Here is a 10,628-nt window from a genome sequence, read left to right on the forward strand (position 1 = left end):
CATTACCCATGATTCTGTACAGATAATACCACCAATTAGAGAGTCGAAACAAGAAGCAAAACGTGGCAAAAGATTTCTTTAGCTCCGCCCACTCCCATGCAGCACCGCAAATTATGTAAACGAGTCTTCCTACGCTCTCAATATATATAATCAAATTTTTTTTCTATACGTTTTTAATTTGATTATGCAATGGGATTGTAATTCTTTCCCTCACTATAGCAGTAAAGTACACAGTCTTGAACCTTTGTATTTTCTTCAAGTAAAATAAATCTAAAAGTACTTTTTTTGCTTCAAATTAAAGTTTGTAATGTTATGATTCCCCTCGTTGTTGGTCAGCATGGTTCATGGCTTATAATGGTTTAACAAAGACTTATAACAAAGAAAAAATCTCTACCAGAACCAATGCCACTGAAAAAGTGGGTGGGCACTGTTCCACTGTGATGTCATGTGACTGACAGGTTGTCCCGCCCTTACACCAGGAAACACGTATTCAGAGAAGGGAAGAGATGTCACTGCAAAAGGAAGGTGGAAGTTATTTTGATTTCTTTGGTTTCCTTTTTTTTTTAATGATGTGGATGGATAAATCATTTAGATACCAACAAAAAAAAACCTGTAAATTGTGAATGTTGATTTCATGGTGACTTTTTTTTTTACAGTCTATGCTTTAAAGGTAATGAAAGAGCATTTACACAAAGTCGACACCAGAGAGTGCTCTAGGCCTGAGGTTAGTTGTCTCACATTTGTCTCACTAATTTGCATGTGTTCAGCTCACAGGTAAAATGTATATTGTTTTAGAAATCCACCTCCAAATAGTGTCATTTTATTATACATTTTAATTTAGGTTTAATGTGAAAATGAGAAAAACTTCATTACATCTCACTCATATAATCGAATGGCACAATCTGGGCTGTTGTCATGTGTAAGCCAATGAAATAAGCATGTGAATTTGGACACAACAGATTTGTACATGATTTTCGGATGGGAAACACTGTAGAGAGCAGTCTGTGCGTCTCAGGATGACATTCTTTCACATACTACACATTGCTCTCAATGGGTGGGGAAAAAACACAGAGAACAAAAAAGGAGAGAGGGACACAAGGGGGCAAATGAAGGGAACTTAAAGGCATGTTGAAAAGTCCTGGGAATCAGTTATTTCTTTCTCTTTTCTATTTTAATATCCTTTCATGTTCCGTGTTTTTCTAAAAGCTGAGCAATCTCCTTTGAATATCTGCTTATTTTTTTTGACGTATTTTTGGCGTATGTCAACTGAATAATGCTCTCATCTAAACACTGACGTACTTGCCGCAAAAGCTTTAATGTAAGATACAGTTGGTATGTAATTCAAAACCGGTAATGTGGGGTCGAGCAAACTTTGAATTCACTGGTAGCTTGTGAAGTTTCTCAAGATAAAATCAATTAAAATTTGCAATGAAAAAAACAAATCAAGGATGAGAGATAGGCTAAATAGTGGTTAAATATACTAGACCATAAGAAGTTGCATTATTTATTGCATACTAATAATTCAAGTTTGGTGAACTTTGACCTGCCAGTTTGTATATTGAAAAGATGTTTGGCCAATAATGGGTCTAAACATCACAGACTGATCTCTTCGCTATTAATAATTATAAAAGACGAATCAGTGCACATCACTATTTTGTTTAATTCGTTTAATGCTCTTGTAATCTTGAATAAAAATATCTTCCCCTCCCTCTTGCAGCTCATCTTTTCTCTTCTCTGATGATGTATTCACTGGCGTGAGGGCGGGGCAGCCTGTCACTCGTATGACATCACAGCAATAGCAAACCACAACCAACCAATCAATTTCCGATAGACAAAATCAAGTCCCGCCCTACATTTCTTTTCTTGATCGAGAAGCCGTTTCACTCAGACATGCATCACAAGGGAAAAAAAAGACTATCAAAACTTTGTTTCATGCCGCCTCTATGATTTGTTTATTAAAAAGAAATGCAACATCACATATTTTTGCTGTCATAAATTCTTGGCACAGTAATGTCACACGCTCAAAGCCTAGTGCGAACGCACCTTTTCTCCCCTAGCCAACCAGACAGTGTCCCAGACTGCCATCCTTATCCACCATGGAATTCACACATGGCATCTCTGTGACCTTTTAAGTGACTTGAACAGACATTTAATTCAGAGGCAAAGCCAAAGGGCTCTGGTGTTAGATATGGGGTAAGTGCTGTGTTTGGCTAAAGGGCATGAAGTCTGGCTGGCTCTTATGTAATGCCTCTGTGAGTCTGTATCAAGCATGCATTTGTTCTATCTTTGTTTTAAAAGCGCAGCAGGCCACAGGCCCACCGTGCCTTTCACCTCGGCCGTAATCTCTGTTCACGCCCGCGTTATTCCAGATTATTCTTAGACCTTGCACAACTCCTGCTGCGCAACAATAGCACTACCGTACTATCTGCAAAGCAAACGGCCTGCCTGCCACCTCGTACACACACAGCTTATCAGCGAACAGCCAAATCCTGCCCTGAATGAGAAAGCAAGAGTACGGGAGAAAGCGAGTTGGTTCGACGAGTTTAAAATGTTCCAGCTATGAGGGCAGGAGCACAACATGCAGAGGCATAAAATCTGATTTAGGCCCAAAAATCTTAATCTCCTCTCCATAATCTAACAGGTCTGGAATTCCCCCAGCTGTTAGGAGAGAGGGAGCGAGGGGGCAAAAGTCGTGCCGCTGTATCCAGCGAGTGGGCATCTCTAGTCATGATCTCATCCCGCAGTGCTGGCACTCTCAAGCGGAGAGCTGCCCTTTTCCTCAAAAATGCCAAGCGCACCACATTCCTACACACACTCTGAAAAGTCCCTAATCGCTGAGATACACATTCAAACGACCCGTTTGCCCTCTCTTAGAGAACAATCAGACAAGACTTAATTATATAATTATATGCGATCCACCCGCACACAGACCGACACACTTCGGGATGTTTGTGACTGTGTGCAAGATTTATTCGAGGAGAGGAGATTGCTACGCTCAAACAGAAAAGATCTTTATCAGAGGTTATTAAGTGTCTCTGTGTGATTCTCTGAGTAATGTTATTCTATATACAGTATGTTACACTTAAACATGATGTAATTTTGTATGCCAGCCTAGAAGTTAGCATCATCCTGGTTCACACGACAAAAACCCAATTGGATTTTTCCATTGGCTTTTGGGTTATTGCAGAATAAGCTCTGTGCACAACATTGATTCTTACATGTTTTATTAAGAATACAAGCTCAAATTTTGAGCTTGAATAACCACAGATTTAATTTCAGGCATTTAACCAAAAACCATTCAATAAACCCAATGAATTCAGGACAGTGCAACCAAGTGCAAAGATGCTAACTTGTTTCTGGGTTTTATGCCTGAAGCACTCGATTCATTCCTCTCTGTTTTCACTCACTCCACAAATCTGCTAACTTTCTTTTTGTACCCTTTCTCGAGGCCCCAAAGCTTCTGCCGTCTGGGCGCATACCCCTTAAAAAAATTCCCACCTCCCAGTCCAACACAATACCTCTCCTCTCTGAGGACTTCAGTTTAGCTGTTTCCTACTCACCTCAATTGAATTTAGTGCATCTCAACTCAAACTCAAATTGAACTCTGCACATCCCATCCCAACTCAAATCAACTAATCTCATCATTGTCTCATCATTGAATTTCATCTCAGGCCAATCTCATCATTGTCTCATCATTGAATTTCATCTCAGGCCAATCTCATCTAATCTCATCATTGAATCTCACCACAGGCCAACTCAAGTTAAACTCACCTCAAGTGACCTCATCTGAACTCATCTCATTTTGTCAAATCTACTCAAGTCCACTCGTCTCAACTTGAGTCCACATTTTTCAAGTCAAGTCATCTCATTTGAGGTCATCTCTTGCTGAACGCAAAAAGAAGATATTTTGAGAATTTCCATGGGCTCCAGTGTTGTTTGGACCCCAACATTTATCAAAATATCATCATTTTGGGTTCTTCAGAAGAAAGAAATGCATACAGGTTTGGAACGACATTACAGAATTTAAATTTTTGGTTGAACCAAATTATTTTAATTCATCTCAGTTCAACTTATTTCAATTCATCAAGTCAACTCAACGGATCTCAAGTCTTCTAATGTCATGTCCTCACAACTCCGCTCAACTCCACATAAAGGAAGAGGTATATTGTGTTGGACTGGGAAGTGGGGATTTTTGGGGTCAAATACTGAGACAGCTATGGGGGTGCACTGAAAGAGGAGGAAAGGGAGTGGGTGAAAAAGAGAGAGTTAAATATGGTAAAATGCACAGGATGACAATGATTATGATCGTTGGCGTATGGATAGAGATAATCACGCATAACCACAGACATTTATGACCTCTGTGACTGATAAAGATCCTTTCTGCTCACCCACACGCAGATGAGACTGCATGCCGCTGTTGACTGCTGGCTCGCTGTCAAATCTCCCAGTATGTATGTATTCCTCTGTAGGGCACTTATCAGGACACAACAAGCTTTTATCATCACATTTGAACTTCAGTGGAGTGTAGAAAATATTTAAGTTCATTTCAAACTCCGCTCACTAAACTGAATCTCTGTCTTTCTCCTTTTTCTGTTTTTTTGTTGGTGCAATAAACAATAATTACCCACTGAGGGCAGAATATGGGTGTATCTGAGTAAGATATTCCTTTTTAAACATCTAAAGCTCCTGGCTTCTCTGGCTTGGTTGAAGCAGTCATGTGGTTCATCAAAGTCCTCTGGCTAGATCGGGCTCTTGTTTAGTGGTAGACACAGGGTGAATGTGTGCTTTGAAACTTCTGTGCCTCAGGCTCTTTGCGTTTATGTTTGATGTGTGGCATGGTGGTGGTTTCACATGGATCTCAGTGGCTTTAAGATGAGCACATTTGGCTTTCTGGGAAAATGGAGCAGTTCAGAGTAGTTTTACATTTCGGCATGTTGTACTGTCCTGTTCCTGAGAATGTGGATGGTCAACAGGTGTTACTGTCAAACATGAAAAACATGCATTCGATACTTTTTTGTAAAACATGTAAAATACTTTAAAGGAATAGTTCACCCAAATCTGTAAATTACCCCATGATTTACTCACCCTCAAGCCATCCTAGGTGTATATGACTATCTTCTTTCAGACGAATACAGTCGGAGTTATATATAAAAAAGTCATTGCTCTTCCAATCTTTTTAATTGTAGTGAACAGCGGTCCTGATTTTAAAAAGGCCAAAAAAGTGCATCCATCCATCGTAAAAGTAATCCATACGGTTCCTGGGTGAAGTAAAGAGATGGGTCATTGTAAAAAAATAAAAATAAATCCATATTTAAAACTTTATCAACTAAAATCACAAGCTTCCGGCAGACGGCCTACGCAAGTTGACTTATGCTAAGAAAGTAACCCCTGATGCGGTGTATGCCATAGGACAGGGTTTCTCAAACTCGGTCCTGGAGGGCCACTGTCCTGCGCAGTTTAGCTCCAACCCTGATCAAACACACCTAGCTGTGAGTTTCTAGTGATCCTGAAGACATTGATTAGCTTGCTCAGGTGTGTTTGATCAGGGTTGGAGCTAAACTGTGCAGGACAGTGGCCCTCCAGGACCGAGTTTGCGAAACCCTGCCGTAGGACGTAGGAGTAGCGTGAGCTTTGATGCCTCTCGCGTTTCAAACAACAAACTCAAGCTCCTCTAACATTTCTCTTTAAAAATGTTCATTTTAGACTTCTAATTCGTGACCGGTGTTTTGTTTTGCTCTATCCTCTGCGCTTTCCGTGTTCGTCAATACGTCCTGCGGCAGGTCAGAGGTCGCTCTTTCGCCATAAATCGATGCATATGGCCGTCTTTCGGAAGCGAGTTATTTTTGTTGATAAAGTTTTAAACACTGATATTTTTCTTACACAAACGCATCGCTTCACTTCAGAAGGCCTTTATTAACCCCCCGGAGCTGTGTGGATTACTTTTATCATGGATGGATGCGATTTTTTGGACTCGAAATCTCGCCCCCCATTTTCTAACAATATAATGCTTGGAAGTGCCAGGATATTTTTTTAATATAGATTGTGTTTGTCTGAAAGAAGAATGTCATATACACCTAGGATGGCTTGAGGGTGAGTAAATCATGAGGTCATTTTCATTTTGGGTGAACTATCCCTTTAAGCTTCACACATTGCACAGAACAGATGGCTATGTTGGCTCGACAGGGAACAGATTGTGTAAAACAGTTTTGCTCCATAAATTAACACCCCATTGGTTTAAAAAGCTTGCTTAATATAACCTTTTAATAGGTTAAGATCTAAAACCGTTAATTTCAGTGAAAAATTACCCTGTATCTGATTGCAAAACCCCCCAAAAAGTCCAAATAAATGTTCATCCATTCTCTGTGATAACCTTTGCAAGACGCCACGGTGTGGTTGAGACCTTTTTCTTTGAATACTGTGACCTTTTTCCCAGACCAGATGCCTTAAGGAGCAGCTACTGGAAATCTCAAGCATGTTAGATATTATAATGAAGAACTATGATGACATTTCAAACCCTGCTGGTGGGACATAGGTTCTAAAATTAGGCCCAAGTGTTGTGTCTACACGGGTAGTATAATTTCGGTAAATTAGGTACAGTTTATTTAATTTTTTTAATTGAAATTTTGTTTTGTTTTTTGTCCCCATTTTCTTAATGATGGTTGCTTGTTAGATTGTAAAATCATAAAAGTCAAGGCAGACTATGAGACACACAGTCAAATTTAAAATATACACTCACCTAAAGGATTATTAGGAACACCTGTTCAATTTCTCATTAATGCAATTATCTAATCAACCAATCACATGGCAGTTGCTTCAATGCATTTAGGGGTGTGGTCCTGGTCAAGACAATCTCCTGAACTCCAAACTGAATGTCAGAATGGGAAAGAAAGGTGATTTAAGCAATTTTGAGCGTGGCATGGTTGTTGGTGCCAGACGGGCCGGTCTGAGTATTTCACAATCTGCTCAGTTACTGGGATTTTCACGCACAACCATTTCTAGGGTTTACAAAGAATGGTGTGAAAAGGGAAAAACATCCAGTATGCGGCAGTCCTGTGGGCGAAAATGCCTTGTTGATGCTAGAGGTCAGAGGAGAATGGGCCGACTGATTCAAGCTGATAGAAAAGCAACTTTGACTGAAATAACCACTCGTTACAACCGAGGTATGCAGCAAAGCATTTGTGAAGCCACAACACGCACAACCTTGAGGCGGATGGGCTACAACAGCAGAAGACCCCACCGGGTATCACTCATCTCCACTTCAAATAGGAAAAAGAGGCTACAATTTGCACGAGCTCACCAAAATTGGACAGTTGAAGACTGGAAAAATGTTGTCTGGTCTGATGAGTCTCGATTTCTGTTGAGACATTCAAATGGTAGAGTCAGAATTTGGCGTAAACAGAATGAGAACATGGATCCATCATGCCTTGTTACCATGCAGGCTGGTGGTGGTGGTGTAATGGTGTGGGGGATGTTTTCTTGGCACACTTTAGGCCCCTTAGTGCCAATTGGGCATCGTTTAAATGCCACGGCCTACCTGAGCATTGTTTCTGACCATGTCCATCCCTTTATGACCACCATGTACCCATCCTCTGATGGCTACTTCCAGCAGGATAATGCACCATGTCACAAAGCTCGAATCATTTCAAATTGGTTTCTTGAACATGACAATTAGTTCACTGTACTAAAATGGCCCCCACAGTCACCAGATCTCAACCCAATAGAGCATCTTTGGGATGTGGTGGAACGGGAGCTTCGTGCCCTGGATGTGCATCCCACAAATCTCCATCAACTGCAAGATGCTATCCTATCAATATGGGCCAACATTTCTAAAGAATGCTTTCAGCACCTTGTTGAATCAATGCCACGTAGAATTAAGGCAGTTCTGAAGGCGAAAGGGAGTCAAACACAGTATTAGTATGGTGTTCCTAATAATCCTTTAGGTGAGTGTACATCTTGACAGCGTTGAAGGGAGCTCAATCATGTCACATTCTGACATCACAATATTAACACAAGAAAATGAAATGGTGCTGCACCATCTGAAGTAAGATCTGTTAGCAATATTTGGTTGTGGAAAACAAAAAGCTCACTTGGGGTCTCTGTCGTATAGGCTGTCCGAAAGAGTGAATTTGTGAACTACTCATTCTACTCAAAGCAAGGTAATGTTGATTATACATAACATGAAGAGAATATGCTAAACTGGGATATTTATGTTGCATATCATATAGACAATATGGTACTAATATTAGTCACTTTTTATATTTGGTCTGTGCTTATTGGCTCTTAATTAGACGGCAGTCATGGGAGTCACACAGCAGGACTGAACAGCTAAGATTCATCACAAAGGCATTTAAACAGCCATTGGTGAGTATTTCATACTAAATGATTGCAGATTTTGCCTCATGACTAAATAAATGCTTTATGGTTCATATAAGAAAAATTGGGTCAAAATCCTTTAGGGTTGATGTTTTTTTGACACACATTGGCCTTTTCGAAACATACAACTGATTGGTGCATGTCAAGTTTTTCATTATCTCGTGATATTTTGTACCAACGACATGCAGCATTAAATATGGATGCATTTTAAGTCAATCCTGATGATTCATCATCAAGATATCCAGTCCCAGAACAAACCCCTGGGATTGTTGGAATATGGAGCACAACTCTCCCAGGCTACAAACCGCTCACGTCATACAGGCTTTCCTCCTTGTACTAAAAAAGACAAGCTCCACTCTTATTAGCCGACTGCAAGTCCACTGAAGGATGATGTTGAGAATAATGGAATAGAGGTCTGTGTGTGCTGACCTTTCCGAGCTAAACTTGGCCTGCCGGTGTGAATGTGCTCCTAGGGTCTATTGTGTTCACAGCCGTTATCATTGTATTGCAGTTTCCTCTGTTCGAGAGAAAAAGAAAGGGAGAGAGAGAGCACGATAAAGCTGGTGTTGAATCTTAGACATGCTGAGGTTGTTAGAAATCTGGAAACATAATTGATATCAACGAGACCATTTTTAGATTCCTGAGGAAGGTTGAATTGGGCAGGTTAGGTTCACCCTGTTCCTGATTTGGGCCAATATTTTCTATCTGTTAGTTTCATCGTTTAGACGATGTTCTTCCAGAGCGCTCTTTGGCCAGTTCTATGTAGGACACTTTTGTGCCAATGGGTTCTGGGAAGACTGTAGAGAAACAGATGGTACATTTAGAAATTAAAATGAATTGATTTGGGATTTTTTTTTTTTTTTTATGTTTGAATCTGCTTGTACTAATTTAATGAAACAGCAGCTTTATTAGGAATTTATCTTAAAACTTACACTCTATCATTAGAAAAATGAATTGAGATGTTCCTTTGGATAAAAGCATTTGCTAAATGAATAAATGTATTAGGTAAACTAACAATGAACATAATTATTACAGCATTTATTAATCTATAGAGTTAATTTATAACTATACTACCATTCAAAAGTTTGGGAGTCTGGTTTATTTGTTTTTATCGAAATAAATATACTTTAATTCAGCAAGGTTGCATTAAATTGAAAGTGATAGTAAAGACATTTATAATGTTATAAAAGATTTTGATTTCAAATAAATGCAGTTTTTTTTAGCTTCTATTCACCAAATAATAAAATGTATCACTGTTTCCAGAAAAATATTAAGCAACAAAACTGTTTTCAACATTAATAATAATAAGCACCAAATAATCATATTAGAATTATTTCTGAAGGATCACATGATCACAGTTATTTTAAATTGTAATCATATTTCACAATGTTACTGTTTTACTGTATTTGATGACATAAATGCAGCCTTGTGAGAATATTAGACTTTCAATAACGTATAAAAAATGACTCCAAACTTTTGAACAGTATAGTATCCAATCATTCATGATACTGTACATCAATGGAATACATCAATTTATCATTTCTATAATGTTAGAAATGTGTTTGCATTTGTAAAAATATAAAATGTAACATGTTAAGATGAATAAATACTGTAAACGTGTCATTCATTGTTATTTTCTGATACCTAATGCATTAATGTTAATGATCAATCAGTCAATCAATATTTATTTATAGAGCACATTTAAACACTACCGAGGTTGACGAAAGTGCTGTACAATGAGTAAAAAAACCACAATGAATTAAAAGGGAACAAGATTCAGAAATAAAAACTATATAAGCAATAAAGAGACCCAAAATAATATACTTAAGGAATGTTAAAAGCCAGGGAGAATAAATATGTTTTAAGATAGGAGTTAAAAGCAGTGATGGATAGTGCATGTCTAATGTAAAGAGGAAGGCTGTTCGGTCTAGCAGTTGCGAAAGCGTGATCGCCTCTATTTTTGAGTTTAACTCGGGACAGTGAGTAGGCCAAGGTCACATGACCTTAAGGTTATAGAAGGAGACTGTAGGAGCAATAAATCAGTTATGTATTGAAGTGACAGGTTATTGAGGACTTTGTAGACACATAATAAGAGTTAAAAGTCGATCCTTTGAGGAAGCCAGTGCAAAGAAATTAAAATAGGTGTAATGTGGTCCTATTTGTGCTTCCCTTTGAGCAGCTGTGTTTTGTACCAGTTGCAGACGAGAAGTGAAAGACAATAAATATACCTTTCGCTTTCCGACCAAGTAGTTATA

The sequence above is a fragment of the Rutilus rutilus genome (genome assembly GCF_951802725.1).
Source record: "Rutilus rutilus genome assembly, chromosome: 1".
Lineage (NCBI taxonomy): Eukaryota > Metazoa > Chordata > Actinopteri > Cypriniformes > Leuciscidae > Rutilus > Rutilus rutilus.